General features: G+C 45.5%; 1 protein-coding gene across 1 annotated transcript in view; it reads right to left on the bottom strand.

Annotated features, from left to right (window-relative positions):
• The window catches only part of CAP2 (cyclase associated actin cytoskeleton regulatory protein 2), a 420,383-nt gene that overhangs the window by 273,509 nt on the left and 129,238 nt on the right, over positions 1-17,636 (bottom strand). The window lies entirely within an intron of this gene.

A 17,636-nucleotide genomic window follows, 5' to 3' on the forward strand; every position in this document is an offset into this window, starting at 1 on the left:
TATCACTGCTGATCAGTGTTAAAGTGCAGGTCCTCTCCCTTCTAAAGTTGGTATGGTTGGCTTACTCCTAATTGGCACATTTAATTTACCTGTAAGTCCCTTGTACAGTGATATCCCCATACCCAGGGCCTGTAAATTAAATGCTACTAGTGGGCCTGCAGTGCTGCTTGCGCCACACACTGAAGTAGCCTTTTAAACATGTCTCTGGCCTGCTAGCGCAGGGCCTGCATGCACAGTTTTCTGCTGCAGGGATCTGGCATCTAAATGTGCTTGCCAGGCCCAGAACTCCCCTTTTACTACATGTAAGTCACCCCTAAGGTAGGCCCTAGCTTGCCCTATGGGCAGGGTGCTATGTATGTAGAAGGCAGGACATGTGTCTGGTTGTGTGGCCTGTCCTGGTAGTGACAAACAGCCTATTTGGTTTCTCACTGCTGTGAGTGCTACCTTGCTCATAGGATTACAATGGAAATGTCCTACCTTATGCTAGGGGGTACTGCCTGATTTATGAGGGGTAGTGTAGGCATGTTTGGGTATGGTTGTAAATGTAGTGAGAAAGGCTGCTTACTGGTGTAGGAGGATTAGCCACTTCTATAAATTGAGCATTACCCTGTGCTTATGACTGGTGTTTGGCTGCTTAACTCCAATCTACGTCTGGGGCAGAGTGACAGCTTTGCTTTATGCATACTTTTCAGACAGCCTATACACAGGGAGGGTGGAGGTATCACAGAGGTGCATCTGCATATTGAAGGGTCTTCCTGGGGTGAGAGAAGGGGAGGCGGGGCACCCTCATTTGTAAAGGCTGTGCCCTGGCCTCACACAAAGGGCTTGTTTACCCCCAACTGATGTCTGGAGCCTGAGCCGGAGGAGAGAGGGGACACTCCTAGAACCAGTGGTAACTGGTTGAAACCTCCTCTCCTGCTCTTTTGAAAGTGTTGTGCAAAAAAATATGAGTACAGGGGATTTTCCCTGAGAGACACACAAGAAACATTCTTGAAGAAATGGACACAACAGAATGTTGCTGGAGGGACTCACCAGGAACCACCTTGGGCTGCTGCTGCTGTGCTGACCTGCTGGGTCACTAGGAGGAACTGCCACTGACGGCATCCCCCTTGTACTGGCCTGTCGTTGAGCCCTGCTGCCCTGTGCTTCACTTGTGACCTCAGGGGCTGGGTGCTGTGGCCCCTGCCCCCTGCAACCATTGCTTTCTAGTGGGAGGACAACGCTGGTAGTGAAGGTCCTGGTGCTGGAGCAGAAGTGCCTGAGAAGCACTTTACCTTATTGTCTTAGCACCTTGAGAGCTCTCTTCCTTTTAATTGCTTGGCACCTTGAGAGCACTCCTACTGTTCATCATTTAGGGCTGAGAAGCACTCTTCTAAATCCTACCGAAGGGGGAAATCACTGCCGCGACCCAGGCAGGCTGTGTCTCAAAGCGTGTCTGAAACGCGATGTGCCTGGGACCCCTGGGCATGGTCTGGTGAAGACAGGAGCAAACACGCTCTTTTCAGTGCCCCTGGGGCAATGAGTACTGAGCACATTGCCCCCGGGGCACCAGCAGGCACCAACTCTGGCCAGAATCAGTGCTGCAGCCCGGGGAGTGAGGTGGACACTCGTGCACCAGATGGGTGCGGGCGAGTGTAGAGGAGCACCCCAGGAGGGAGGGAGACCTCATCAGAGGTCCCTCCTGCTCCCAGGGCCACCCCACGGCCAGCAACAATGACAGTGCGCTTGGGGGGAGAAGCGTGGTCCCCCGAGGCACTCGAGGCTGCGAGGGCCTCTGTTTCCCCACTGGGTGATGAGGAAGTCCCAACAGAGGCCCCACCCAGCAAAGAGGGGGTTGCACGGTGCCCCTGGTCAAGGAGAGGGCACCCCAAGAGCAGGTTGTGGGGGAGACGAGGGTAAGTCCCTCTTCCTCAGTTGCTGCATGAGGAGTATGAAAACTCCAGTGTTGCTTTGGTTCTCCCTGGCTTCTCCGCCCCCGTGAGGGCCAGTCGTGGCTCCTAAGGGCCACTAGGGCAGTTGCACCCCCTTGTGGGCATTGTGTTAGTTAGAGGGGAGAGAGGCCTCACCCAGAGGATCGCAGGGGCTGCGTCCCGCCCCCCTCCCTCACCCACATTCAGACGGCTTGCGGGTGGGAGGGACACTTTAACGGATGCCCCGTCCCCGCAAGGCCGGTGTTGGGACCCCCTAACATTAGCATTGCAGGAGCACCAGAGTCCCCCCATGTGGCCCCAGGAACTGGGCATATAACATACAGAGAAGGCCTCATTATTAATGTGCATTTCTGCTGTAGTAGTGACTGTGGCAATATGAATTATGCTGGTACATTCATGGTAATAGTGTGGCTATGATGTTCCTGTTATAGGCATTTATGAGCGTGTTTTACTATGACCCATGCAATTGTGATGATATGTTTTTCATGACTTGCCATGTGTTTTCTGATGTTCCTTTTATGGGCATTTTTGTTTACTATGACATGTGCACTATTCTAGTAATGTTTTCCTGACTACTGCTTATGTTGCAGAATAATCAGTAACCTATGTGTTCTACATGACTACTGCTGGCTTTTGCTGAGTAATAGTACTGTGTAATGTTCTGACAACTGCTTGGGTAGCAGGGTATTATTGACATGATGTGTTTGGTCTAATGATGTTGTGTACAATACAGTTTATTTTTATATAACTGGGTGTTGTGTTTCCTTTGTGGTGGGGATAGTGCATCACATGTGTTGTATGTGTTCTGCTAACGCTTTACACATTGCCTGTGGGATAGGCCTGACTGCTCGTGCCAAGCTACCAAGGGGGTGAGCAGGAGTTATCTTGGGTATGTAACTCCCTCGCCCTGACTAGAGTGGGTGGGTTCTGCCTGGCTGAGGTGCATACCCTAGTCAACAGAAACCCCATTTCTAACATTGGTGGCAGCCGTGGGATAGGACTTGCGCTTGCACAATACAATTGTGACTCACTGTTACACAACTGTATTTTAGACCATCACATGTTTTGTTTCTCCTGATTCTCTCTCGTTGGTCATTTTTGCTGTTTTCAGTTCTTACGCTTGGGTATTTGGGTTATCACACTTGTGTTTACTGTACCTTATCAAAATTGGGCCAAACTTTAACCTAGAGGCCCTGCCGTTTTAAACGCAAGAGTCATTAATGGGGTTCTGTAGAGATAGAGGACTGCCAGAGAGCAGGGACCTCAGGAGATCTCTGAATTTCTTTGAAATGTTTGTGACATATACCCAGGGGAGGAGTGTTCTTAGGGGGTACCCAGAGGATCCTGATTGTAGTGAGGGTTCCCAGTGGGAGGGCTCCCAGATCTCATCCATAGTAAGCAGTGAAGAGACTGACCAGGAGGTTGAGAATGACTGGGCGGGGACGCCAGTTGACAGGGAAGTCCCCAGTGATAGAGAATCCCTTGATGGGTCCACTGAAAGGAACAGTGTCACCTCTCATTCCTTGTCACTTGATGAGCTTAGAGATAGGAGGGAAGAGAAGGACCTGAAGTTGCAGCTAGCGAGTCTGGCTGTGGAGGAGAGAAGGGCTGAGGTAGAAAAGACCTTAGTGCAGGAGAGGATGGCAGAGAGGGCCTTTGCCAGAGAGAGACTAGCTGTTGAACGCAGTCTGAAGGGTCTGGACTCACCAGTGCTGCAGGTGGAGTCCAGTGGCTGCAGCAATGTTAAATGCATTGGCAGAGATGATCCTCGCATATCCACAGATCTGGTACCTAAGTTCCAAGAGGGGGGTGACATACGTCAGTGGTTGAAGGAATATGAAGTGGTTCTGGTAGAGAGCAGGATCCCTTAGAAGGATTGGGGGACTGGTATAGGGATCATTATTCCTGAGGATGGGAGGGATGCCCTACTGGCTCTGGTAGGGAGTGACAGAGAGGAGTATCCCCTATGAAGGACGCATTGATTGTGAAGTATGGTTTTACCCCTGAAGAATACAGAAAGAGGTTCAGGGGCAGTAAGAACTACCCCACCAGTCTTGGGAGAAGTTCATGGAGGATTGCTGCATGGCACTAGATGGATAGGTGGCACAGTAGACAGATTTGAAGGGCTGTTCAATCTGATTGTCAGAGAGCACCTGCTTTGTCGTCGTTTTTCAGGGCTACGTCAACACTTGTCAGTGTGTGAGTTCTCCGACTCCAGGGAGCTTGCAAAGCAAGCAGACCTCTGGGTGAGTGCCAGAGGGTCTGGTGAGGTATTTGGGGTGTTCCTAAAGGGAGTTGTCTAGGTGTTTCACAACCGGGTGTAGTGGGAGAGGCTTGCAGTGTCCTAGGTAGGTCCCAATGTAGTGGGATGGGTTTGGGATCCCATGTCCTTTCTCAGAGGAGAGTGAGTGAGGATGGGCTGAGTCCCAGGATGTCCGAGACTCAGTCTCAGAACCTGGTTGGTTCCATGAGTGAACGTCAGGAGGGGGGGCCTAGCCTGCACCGTAGGCCCATCTGCTGAGAGGGACCCCATTTTGCCAGGAGGACTTGGGTTGGTGGCTGGTGATAGCGTTCTGCCAGTCCTGGTGTCTGGTGGTCTCACTCCAGAGTAGAGGAGGCAGAAATCCAGGCATATGGTTGAGGGCCCCAGTGGAGGCCGGGAGGGTCAGGGTTCAGGTCTGAAATCAGAGCCCCCCAGCAATGATCCTGGTGATACAGTTTCTGGGCTGAGGGTATCAAGGTTGTGCCAGGTGGGCAGAGATCAGGAGACCTGCGCCAGCCAGACTCTAGCGCAGCCCTTAGGGAAGGGGTTTCCATTGGGGAGGGTAGGCGTGCCCTCCAGGATGTCCTAGTTTGCCAGGCAGTGGGCCAGTCTGAGAGTGACGACTCAGGGCTGGATGGTCAGGTTCAGGGGGTAAACTATGACCTGATTGGTGGGGCTGTGGTTGGTGTGCTCACCCCCAGTATGTAACTTCTAGAGGTACTTCCCATGGTGGGGGGGGTGCGGAACTCTGGGAGTGGGGTTTGGGAAGGGAGAGACTCACACCAGACCCGGGTGCAATCCAAGGATGGTGACCCTGGGTTGGAAGGCCAGTTGCTGGGTGGTGATCCTGGGCTGGCAGGAGAACTGGGCAGGACGACTGTACCCAGCACCCTGACAGTTCTAGATTCTGCTGGTACCACTCCTAGAAGGTTGCAGCACCCTAGAAGGAGGGGGAGGAGAGCATCGACTCTAACCCCTGTGCAATCTGTCGGTGCGGACCCTAGGTTGGTGGATCAGTGGCAGGGTAGACTCCCTGAACTGATGGGAAGTGGAGTGGAGAGAGGTGCTATGTGCTTGGGGCTACCGCCCCCAACTGGTGCCTAGCTCTGGCCACATTACTAGACTAATGCACATACTAAAGGAATATGCAAACTATAACTGGAGTTCTTAACTACGAAGACCTCATGAAGCAAAAATTTCTTCTAGTTATTTAACACTGGAGAACATGCTGCTTGAAGTAAGTTGACTCCTGTGCAACTTCTCTTCCAAATTTCTGTTGCACTTCTTTGTATCTGTTCTTTCTCTTCGCAATCCCTATTTTCACCTTCATCCACATTTGTTTCATGAGATCGCTGATACACATTTTTTGACGCAGGATAGAGAAATTCATCCATCTTGTATTTTCACAGCATAGTTAAATAATTTAATCACGTTCATCGGTTTGGTGGATTAAGACCAGTCATGTCTCGGCACAGGAACTTATCTACACCACAACTCCTATCTTCATACCAATATCTAAAACTGCCTACCTTATGTCATAGTCAGACTTTCTTCTCATTTCTTATCTAACTCTCTTGTTCTCCACTTACCATCCTTACTCACACTCATGTCGCCCGTTTTCTAATGCATCCATCCAAGACACTGCATGATATTAGGATTCCTCTCCCTAGATAACTTAAATGGAGCTTGGAATCGTAGTCTCTCCTTCGTCCACTACACTCTCAACTATCCCATTTGTTTCTGAGTAATGGAGTGCATTTTTCTTCTCCAATGTGCCACATTCTTTCAAAAAAAGGGTCCACGTCTCTGGATGACAAGTGGACCGGATGATACGTGAACAACATTATCCTTTATTATCATGGTTGGACAACCATCTCTTCTGAAATTTCCTTCCAGACATTTCATTACACTTCCTGTACCAATGTTTCTGACACATGTAACTTCAGGCCTCTTGAAAACATATCTACCAGCACTACTAAATATGTTCAATCCTCTTCACCTGTTGAAGGACCCACAATATCAATGCTAATTCCAACCAAGTGCTTGAAGGTAACTCACAACATAGAATGTGAGGAGTTTTACAGACTTTGCAACTTAGGCAACACTCTATGCACTCTCTTAGTTTCTTTTCATCTTCACTGATAAGTGCTGGCCATCAAAAATCTAATTGTAACCTTTCCTTAGCCTTAGGAATGCCTATGCGCCCTTCACAAGCTAGTCTGAGAGCATCTGTGGCTGGTAGCAGTCTCTGCTTATGCCTCAAAAGCCCTTCTGACCTGGAAATTGCTTTTTAAAATTCCAAAAATATTATACACTTTTCATCCAGTAGCCTTTGTCCTCCATTAGTTTTTCCTACAAAATTAAAATCTTTCTGCACAGTGATATCCTAAATCCCTTTCTCTTCATATGTTTCTTCTGGCACAACTCCTTGAGTGATCAAACATGCCATTTCCATGGTTCATTCAATTTCATCATCTTCAGCACCTCATTCATTGTTTTCCACAACCAATCTCAAGAAACAGTCTGCAGAGCTGTTCTCAGCACGAGGTATATTTCCCACCTAGCTGTATGATTCTGTAGACTATTAACTCCTCTAGCAACGTAAGATGACTGTGCATCCAGACCATTCTTCATTTAAAGAATTTATAACGATTAGTGGTCTATCTTAGTGAAAAATTCAGTATCTGACAAAAGCTCTACAATTCGTTTAGTGCAAAACAATTACCAAAGTGACCAAATCCTCTCTTTCTACACAGAATAGGATTTTGTTCCACTCTTAAAGCCAGCAAAATGAAAGCAATGATCCTTTCTCCACCACCCACTATCTGCATGAAAACAGCTCGCAGCCCTTTATCACCAGTTACAACTGCACACGTCAAATGACGGCAGAGTTGGTGAGGAATGTAAACACTTTAAAATTAAGAAATTAAGAAGTTTTCTCTCACAATCTTCATCCCAAATGAATGAATTAAAAAAAAAAATCACATCATTTGGCAGCCTTGTTCGTGTTTTTTTTAACATTGGAACACCTTTGAAGCAGAGGGTCCTCTAGTGACTGGCTGGCCACGGTCTTGTGTTTCTACAATAATTTGTTTCCACCAACCACTCCTTGAAGGCTGGCTTCCACACTCACCCCATATCCATCCATCACAGGTGTCACTGGTCAGGAGCCTCGGCTAATAAAAGGGGCCGGGCGCACGTGCCCTGAGCCAGTTCCAGTTACCACAATGAGGTGTCTCTATCCTTCTTATGGCTGCTTGAGGGCTTAGGGGCCGAGACATTACAGGTCCCTCACTTCTTCAACGTGGAAATAAGAATCCATTGTAAATCGCAACATAATGGCTGCTGCTCTAAGGTGTCTTGTGTAGATAATGTACAGCGCAATAGCTATATTTTCAGTACAATAAGAACAGAATATTACATCGTAGGAGTACCGCACACTTACTAGCTACAGGGACACTTTTAGCACTGGCATTTATGTTGCAGAGTTGTTGGTGCTGAGTCCTTTCACAGCAGTGTATTATATAAACACTTGCTCAATAGTGTGAAGAATAATGTCTTTACTATGCCTCCAGGACTGCCAAGCAATCTTAATCCTGCTGTGAACTCAAAACCTGTGGTCTGTCATCTCCCCTATTTGAGATTTTCCATTTTAACAGAAGCATTACAGCATATTCTTGGATCGCAGACTTCATCAACTGTACACAAATTATTCTAGCCTTTTGATGTACTTGTTAATTCTCTTTCATGCTGCAACAGACAATACGTGTATGTATATTTTAGCTTCCATCTGATTTAATCTAAATTAAAGGGCATATCTACTGCAAAAAGGGAAGACTAGAGTAAGTGACAGGAATTATTTTGCCTGGAACCTGCTTCCAATGAAGGTTAAAGAAACTGAGGGCTTGCTATTTCAGAAAAAAAGTTAAGACTTTTATCTCTCATCTTTCGTAAATTTGGGCTTTATTTAGCTCTTAGTGGGGGGTGCGTCATGCTACCAAAGCCAGCAAACGGATGTCCCATGCTCACTTGGCAGAGGACCATCCGCTAGTTCTAGAGATCCCTTCCCTCCTGGTGAGAATATCTCTGCTGTGATAGGAGCTGCAGAGGCATCCTTCACAGCAGTGAATTTGCTGAGTAAGAAGCCGTTGTTAAAGCGCCTGCTCGGCAAACATTTTTGTTTTCAAGAAACACAATCTCAAAGTAGAAGTTGGTTTCTTCAAAACAAAAACTAATGGCATCGACGTGCAGGGATTTTTTCTTGTGCCTGGGCCCAATATTACTTTTCTCTGCCTGTGCATGTGTCAGATTTTGTGGAAAATACCACTAACCTCCTCAAACTCTAAATAGATCAGGACAATTAATGGCAGTCACTCCATCCTCAATAGGGGAGCATGACTATCATTGTGACCTGGCGACCTCTTGGAGGACGGGACACCAGGTGAAAGGTTGTCACTGGCAGATCCTAGCAATGGCTCCACCAGTGTTCACCAATTACCCACTCCAATTGTAAATGGATCAGGAAAACTGTCAGTCTGGCAGGGTTGGTGCCTCACTGGCTTGCAACGAGACTCCTGCTCCACAAAACTGTAAATTAGCCCCCTGATTTTCTGCTTGGATGACCTTTTTAGGTTTGTAATACAAGACTATGGTTCCCAAAGATTCACATGAAAATGTTATACTAGTATAGGCAATACAAGGTCCAATGATCTTAGGTACAAAGGTAATACGAGAACTGTATTTAAGTTCTAAAGAATTACATATTCAAAACCTAGTTCACAAATAGTGGCAAAACGGTTGCATATGGAATGTTACGGAAAACCAAACCTTTACCTAATGTTGTAATGAATTATCTGTCAAGTCCTTTATGGAGCTTTGAAGTGGCCTTGTCATTTGTATAACTTACTAGGTTTATAGTGCTTCAAAAATGTATATTGGAATCACCTTACATTTTAAAAGACAAAATGCATCACCATTTTAGTTTGATTTCCAACTAGGATACACTTATCTATTTCAGTTTTAGAATTTGAGTGCCATATGCTACCATTTATTTCTTTGTGAGGGCCCTTTAATGTGTATAAGTACAAAAGAGGTTTCTAATAAGGCTGGGTGTGGTCTCAAAGAACCAAGTGGATGGCTTTAAGCAGTGCTCAATCATACTCCAGTTTCTTCTGATCATTAGTGCCTCTAATGTATTGGTAAGAAGTGTCACTCTTAACAATTCAGATAAGTTCATGTGATAAATAACCCAGTGTAAATAGCCACTGAGTAATTATGGTTCCGATGGATTTTCCTTTGAATACGTATTTTTTGTTTGCCTATAAGTTTTGGATGGGTTTGCGCAAAAACTTTCTAATCTACTTACTCAGTTAGATACGTCTTGGCATGCAGAGATTAATGAAGGTCCATTCATGGGAGAAAGTTAAGGGAGGTTAAAAAACAAGTGAGTTCCCATTTTAGGCTACAGAGAGAATTTAAAGACGATACATTAGGTGTGGTTTTAATGTACTAACAAATGTAAACAAAGGCATTCAAAAATGCTGTTTGGATGTATTGTATGCTCAAATGTTTTTTATCACATTAAACTTTGACATATTGGCTTGCCCATGCTGAGAAAAGTAGCAGAAATATTATGTTCAATGAATGCACATAGGATGTAACAAACAAACAGCATAGTTCTATTTACTTTACAGATTTAGAATAATCCCTTGTGCATTCAAATGGAAGCACTTTCTGGAAGGCAGAACGATACTTTGCCACCTGACAGCATGGAGTGTGAGAGTAATACTCCTCTGGTTAGAGTCAAGACAACGCTCACTCGTTGCATATTTTAAAGTATTGCTAAAAATATGTAATTCAGATACGTGCCCTATTAAGCCAGACCTAAAAAGGAAGGTTTACCTTATCAGGATAGCCTGTTATTACAAAATATTAGAATAGTCATGCTCTAACATTTGGTGTATTTTGTCATTCAGGCATATGCTACTTTGGGGGTCATTTACAATATGTAGCAAGCTGACAAATATCTTATGAAATGTTGGAATGCGATTTGATATTCAGTGCTTTTCATTTTATTTTTGAATTAAGTGAAAAGTACTGAAATCTGTGCTTATTTGTACCAGAGCTGGTGATAATTTTACACTAATTATTAGGGAAAAAGAGACAGAAACAATGCTTGCACATTTCCCTCTAGATTTGTGGTAACACCATAACAACCTGGATATGGTATTAATGTTAATGAATTGTAGTATAACAGTAAAACATCTGATAATCTTTAAACACCTCCATTAGCGGGATGGTACTCAGTTTTCCCAAATGGCAGTACAGCACATCTCCACTGTACATAAAAACAGAATGTTGTCCTGAAAATGTTTCCTTTTATGCCCTAAAAAAAGTTCTATCTCTTTAAAGGGGTAAGGTTTTACTGTGTTGCTTGATGCTTCTAATGGTCTTATGGCTATCACAAGATTGACCCTGAAGGTCACCTTAGAAATGTCAAATTATTGGGGGAATCAATAATTTGATTCTCAGTTCTTTTCAGGATTTCAACCTTAGACTACTCCTGCTTTCAGCAGGCAGCGTCCCTGAGTGTTCCTTAAGAGGTACAAAGGAATAGGATTCAGGAAAGGGTATCATTTGGAAGTTCTAAGGCGCTATGGTAGTGGGGAGGGTAGAATTAAGGGGTAGCAATGCGTTTTTAAGGTTCAAGGAAGGGAATCGTTATTTAGTAGTAAGGGGTTTTAGGGTTCAGAGATGGCTAGCAAAACGGGTTTGTATGGTTCAGAGAAAGGTTACATTAAGGGGTTTGTAGGATTCATGGTTCATGGAAGGGTATTACTAAGGGATAGTAAGGGTGTTTTAGGGTGAGGGAAGAGCCTGACCCTAGGTAGTGGTAAGGGGTGGTTCTGGGTTCAAGATGCAGGTTAGTCCTTCTCACTCAGGCAGCAGGGCAACAGGGCTACAGAGTAGCAGTCCTTCTTGCAGTGCAGCAAAGAGCAGCACAACAGTCCATCTGAGTCTTCCACAGGTCAAGAGGTGTACTGAAGAGGTGGCGATGAGTATCCAAAATGAATACCTAATGCCCACTTTGAAGTAGGAGAAAGTTCTGAAGGTTTCCACCCAGAGTGGTGCTTTTGAATTCCCTTCCTCCTTGCACTGACCCCAGCTTCTCTGGGGTGACAAAGGAAAAGTGTAAAACCCTTTGTGAGTGTGCTCAAGCAGAGCTTTTGTGGTGTGCAAGTGTGTTAGGTAAAAAGCACTCTTCACCCCCCTCATCAGGTCAGAGATGGCCCATCCTGCTAACACCTATTTCTCTTTGACTCACTATCTGGGAGCAATACACAGTACCCAGGATGCAGGCTGCAGGCACCAAATGGTTAGGGCAAGAAAATGCCAACTTCCTAAAAGTGGCACTTTCAGAATTGTGACTTAATCTCCGATGTAATCATTAAGGAGGGTTTTGAGTTACAATTCTTTAGACACCAAACCGGACATTCCATTCTTGCTCGCTGAAAGCTATCACTTGTTAAATGTAATTAGTTAACCTGATGGTATCCTTTAGGAGAGGTAGGCCTTACAGTAGTTTAAATCAAAGTTTGAGTTTTTTACTATCAGGACATGTAAAAGTTAAACGTACATATCCAACTTTTAAAAACACTGCCCTCTGCCCTCTGGGCTGTTTAGGGTCTATCCTGGGGGTGACCTTTATGTACTATAAAGGAAGGTTTATGTTTGGCAAAAGGTTTATTGTGCCAGGTCGAATTAGCAGTTTAAAACTGCACACACAGGCTGCCATGACAAGCCTGACACATGTTTAAAAAGGCTACTTAAGTGTGTGGCACAATAAGTGCCACGGGTACATTAGATGATTTAATTTATAGGCCCTGGGTACATGTAGTACCACTGTAGTTGGGACTTACAAGTAAATTAAATGTACCAGTTGGGTGAAAGCTATTGTTACCTTGTTCAAGGGAGAGAGCACAAGCACTTAAGCACTGGTTAGCAGTGGTAAAGTGTGGAGAGTCGTAAAGCCAGCAAAACAAAGTAATTGAAAACAGGAGGATGGAAGACAAAAAGTTGGGGGAAAACTACATCAAGAATGTCAGGTCCAACAATAGCATTAAGTGGTAGTAAGGTTTGCACGATTCAGGGAAGAGTTGTGGTAAGTGGTAGCAACAGGTTTTTAGGGTTTAAGGAGAGGTAGTTTTAAGAAGCAATCAGCGTTTTTAGGGTTCATGCTGAGGGGTAGTAAGTGTTTTTTAGGGTCCAAGGCAAGAAAGTATTAAAGGGTAATTCAGGTTTTCAAGGTTAAGGGATAGGTATCATTATAAGATATTAAGGGGTTCATACGGTTCAGGGAAGGGTAGCGTTAAGGGGTCTGTGAAGTTCAGAGAAGGGTGGGGTTAAGGGGTAGTAAGTTTTTTTGGTTCAGTGAAGTGTAACATTAAGGGACTGCTGCTTAGTTCTGTCATTCCCTGAACTCTGCAAATTGAGGAGTTCAGGGAATAGTAGAATTAGGGGGGAGCAAGGTTTTTTTTAGAAATCATGGAAGGTTAACTTAAAATTACAACATATTAATAAATAGATTTAATTTAATATATAAAATATTACCTGTGAAGTAAATTAAACATAATCATACTAATGTAATTAATTAAACTTAGTAAAAAAAATATCTTCTTTGAGCAGAGGAGCTTAAACATCTATCCCTCCAATAAATCTTAAAACTAGGATTTAAAAAGAAAAAGTGGGATTTTAAGATATTTCTGAAGTTAATAATGGAAAGGAAGAATTGTGTGGGACTGAAAGAAAGCAACACAATCTACCTAAGTGCCATTCTTCCTACTGCTAGAGACGAACAAACACCACAATTATCTCATTATCTAGGAGATATATTACATTGCAGGGCCAAGTGTTTGACATAAAAGGTCAATCTTTGTTGTAACACAATAGCTAAACTTGATAAAGCTCTGGCTCATGCAATTTCATAAACAATTAAGTACAACTCGGGCGCACTCCCTCGGCTTGGAACGACTCTTGGTGGCCCTCCGCCCTTGGTCCCCCGCCCACCCCTGCCAACCACGCAAGAAACCTCGGCTTCATCCTGGACTCCGCCCTCACCATGTCCAAACAGGTCAGCGCCGTCTCCTCCTCCTGCTTCAACACCCTTCGTATGCTCCGCAGAATCTTCAAGTGGATTCCAACAGAAACCAGAAAGACGGTGACCCAGGCCCTCGTCAGCAGCAGACTTGACTACGGCAACGCACTCTACACAGGCATCCCTACCAAAGACATCAAACGACTCCAACGGATCCAAAATGCCTCCGCCCGACTGATCCTCGACATACCCCGCCGATGCCACATCTCCCCACACCTGAGGGAACTCCACTGGCTCCCAGTAGACAAGAGGATCACTTTTAAACTCCTTACCCACGCTCACAAGGCGCTTCACAACACCGGACCCTCCTACCTCAACACCAGACTCAACTTCTACACCCCAACACGCCAACTCCGATCCACCAACCTCACCCTAGCCATCGTACCCCGAATCCAGCGCAAGACCTCCGGCGGCAGATCCTTCTCTTTCCTCGCCGCCAAAACCTGGAACTCTCTCCCCACTCCGCTACGCCAGACCCAGGACCTCCTCACATTCAGAAGGCTCCTCAAGACCTGGCTCTTCGACCGCTAAACAGCCTCTCCACCCCCCCCCCACCTCAGCGCCTCGAAACCCTAACGGGTACATAGCGCGCTTTATAAATACTATGATTGATTGATTGATTGAACTCTTGGACAGTTGGGACTTTTTTGTGGAAGCACACAGAGTCTGTCCATTCAAACCATGTACTCCTGAAAGCAATTTTTTAGGCTGATCATATAAGGTCTGATGACAGGTAGGCTGTCAAGTCAAGCCTAAAAACACTGACCGGATTTACACCAAACTTGGCATGAAAGTAGAAGCTTACTCAATATTGTAATTTTTTTGGCTTGTTGTAGATCCATTCAGTAGTTTTTCAGATGTTAGCGTTGTAAACAATTTGCAAGCAAGATTAATCATATTTTGATTTTTTTATAAACTGTGATCGGCTGGATTAGCACTCAGTTTTCTTTCTGCCATCTTTAATCTCACAAGTCAACTTTGACTTGTGAGTTTTGTGCTGTTGAAAACTATTTTCAGAGCCATCAAGGGCCAGACGTGAAGGTGATCAACCAAAGCATAGTCCTCAGGGGGCCCAGATGTGTGGAAAATGCAAGGTGCTCCTGAAATAAAAAAACTGAGAATGGTGTGCAACTCACAAATTTGCACGCAAGCTCAAACATCAGCTACTGTAGGTGCTGGATTTGGTCAACATTTTGTACCTGACTTGTGAGTTACTTCTGACTAGAGTGTTTTAGACAGCGTAAAAAAGTATAGGCAATATCATCAGAGAACTCTTCTAATACTGGGGTTGTGTTACACACCAGGATGATGACCCATAATAACAGCCACTCAACCTGCAGCCAAGTTCACTGGTTCACACATGAGGTAAATGCCCTTTCAGCAATAATTATTTCTAGATACATCCAGGTGCCACTATGAAATGTTAACCACATCAAAGACATCACTAAATTAACTGATGTACTAGCCGGTACATTTTAGGAATCACTAGAAAAAACATGATATGGCTCACACACAGTGGCGGTTGCCACTGAACAGGGATGGCGGGGAAGGACAAACATTTTTTTTAAACCCGCCAAAAAAAACACTTACCTGCTGAGGTCGGAGGCGCGTTCATCTTCTCTGTCCTCTACCTTGTCCAGAAGCACACTAGCTTCCAGACTCCCCTCCGCCAATCACAACACTGCTGTCACCAGCATGACAGCAGCGTAGTGATTGGTGTGAGCACCCTACTTCACGCTAACAGAGTGGCACCCTGTGCACTTTCTCCTCCTGGGTCTGAAATACATTTCCTTGAGAAATGCAAAGTGCAAATATTTCTTTGGGCATCCCAACCCGGCTGGCCAAACAGGCATGCACACTTAAGGCGCACAAACCACTCCTCCCTCCAGCCCCCTCCAGACCTGCCCTGCCCAATCCTGCTGTCTCAGTATAGGAAGCTGGCCTGGTTTGTAATGGGTACCTTGGGTACTTACACCTTATAACAGGTCCAGTTAACCCTTATTAGTGAAATGTAGTAGTGTTCTAGCAGCTTATGCTGATAGAGGTAGCTGTAGCAAAGCAGCGTAGGCTGAACTATGAGACATGCAAAGCTCCTGCAATGCCACTATAGTTACACAGTACTTATACACAATAAAAGACAATATTCAGTGTTACCAATAATAAAGGTACTTTATTTTAGTGACACAAGGCCAGAAATGTCTTAGTGGCAATACTCCTTCTGGAGGTAAGTATTATACACACTATATACACTAGAAAGCAAAATAAGGTAAGTAAATAATCACAGGACAGTACAAACAATAGAAAATACCATAGAATGCAATAGGAGGAAATAGGTATAGGGGCAACACAAACCATATACCAAGAAAGTGGGATGCAAATCACGAATTCCCCCCTAGACAAGTGTAGTGCGTACAGGATCACTGGGAGTGTAAGAAACCCACATGGTCAGTAAAATACCCCATGCCAGAGCCCAGGAAAGTAGGAGTGAAGTATTGCAAGTTTCCTTAGGCCTCACTACAAGTCGTGATTAGAGTTATTGCAAGAACCAAGCTAGACTACAAGAAAAAATTGGTGGATTCCTGGACCTGAAGACCTGTAAAGAGAGGAGACCAGGTCCAGAAGTCGCAGAAGATTCCAGGAAGGACAGGAGCCTCTGCCAACCTAGAAGATAGTGCAAAAGAGGATTCTCGGGTTAGAAGAAGTCTGCAGAAGAGCATCAAAGAAGATGGCTGTGGGTTCCTGCATAATGTAAAGGATGTCCCACCCCACGTGGAGATGTTGGATGCAGGTGAGTTGCAGCGCTGGATTCGTCCAACAAGCCTTGGTTCAAGCAATGTCATAGATTGCATCAAAATGGCACTGCCTGGAACCAGGAGGGACATAGGGGCCTCAACTCAGACTGAGGAGGCAGAGGGGGCTCCCAACACAGGAGGGAACCTACAGATGACCAGGCAGCACCCACAGAGGTCCCAGGACACCAGGACACAGAAGGTGCAAATTGCGGTTACAGAGTTGAAGTAGCCCTTCTGGATACTTTGTTGAAGTTACAGAGGTTCCTGGAGCAGTCTGCGGTTGATCCGAGGTCAGAGGATGAAGGAGGAGGTGCAGAGGATTCCTGGTAGAAACTTGCAAGCCAAAATCTGAAGAGGAAACCACACGAGAGACCCTTAATTGCCCTGAGAGGGGGATTGGCTACCTAACCAGGTATGCACCTATCAGGAGGGGTCTCTGATGTCCCCTGCTGGCACTAGCCACTCAGAGGCCTCCAGAGTGTCCCCACATCTTGGAAAACATGATGGCTGATGCCTGGGACACATTGGAGGAGCTCCTGGCATCCATCCTGGGGTGGTGATGGACAGGGGGGGTGGTCACTGAACTGGTGTAGACTGGCTTATGCAAGGAGGGCACCATCTGTGCCCTTCAAAGCATTTCCAGAGGCCACCCCTCCCAACCCTCCCAACCCTGTAACACCTATTTCCAAAGGGAGAGGGTGTAACACCCTCCTCCCAAAGGAAATGCTTTGTTCTGGCTTCCTGGGACTGAGCTGCTCAGACCCCAGGAGGGCAGAACCCTGTCTATGAGGTGGCTGCATCTGTAGCTGCAGTGCAAGCCTCAGAGACCTGGTTTGGCAGTACTGGGGGTCCATGGTGGAGCTCCCAGGATGCATGGAATTGGCTCCCCAATATCAGAGTTGGAATGGGGGACAATTACATGATCTTAGACACCTTACATGGCCATATTCGGAGTTACCATTGTGAAGTTACATATAGGTATTGATCTATATGTAGTGCAAGTGTGTAATGGCGTCCCCACACTCACGAAGTTCAGGGAATTGGGGGCACCTTTGCTAGTGCAAGGGTGCCCTCACACTTAGTAACTTTGCACCTAGCCTTCAGTAAATGAAGTGCAGTGAAAATGGTTGTGAAATAGTGTGTAAACTATTTCACGCAGGCTGCAATGGCAGTCCTGAAAAAGGGTTTGCCTGAGCTCTTTATGGGTGGCAAAAAAAATGCTGCAGCCCATAAGGATCCCCTGGAACCCCAATGCCCTGGGTACCTAGGTACCAAATACTAGGGACCTTTAAGGGGGGGGATCAAGTGTGCCAATTGGAATTGGTAGATGAAGTCACTAAACTATAGTGTCTAATTTGGAAGCAGAGAGAGTATAAGCACTGAAGTTCTGCATAGCAAAACTTTTAGTGACACAGTTAAGCACTACTAACAACACACACCTTAGGCCACAAAACTATGAGCACTGGGGTTCTGGCTAGCAGGATCCCAGTGAGACA

Source organism: Pleurodeles waltl, chromosome 2_1 (assembly GCF_031143425.1).
Source record: "Pleurodeles waltl isolate 20211129_DDA chromosome 2_1, aPleWal1.hap1.20221129, whole genome shotgun sequence".
In the NCBI taxonomy this organism is placed as follows: Eukaryota; Metazoa; Chordata; class Amphibia; order Caudata; family Salamandridae; genus Pleurodeles; species Pleurodeles waltl.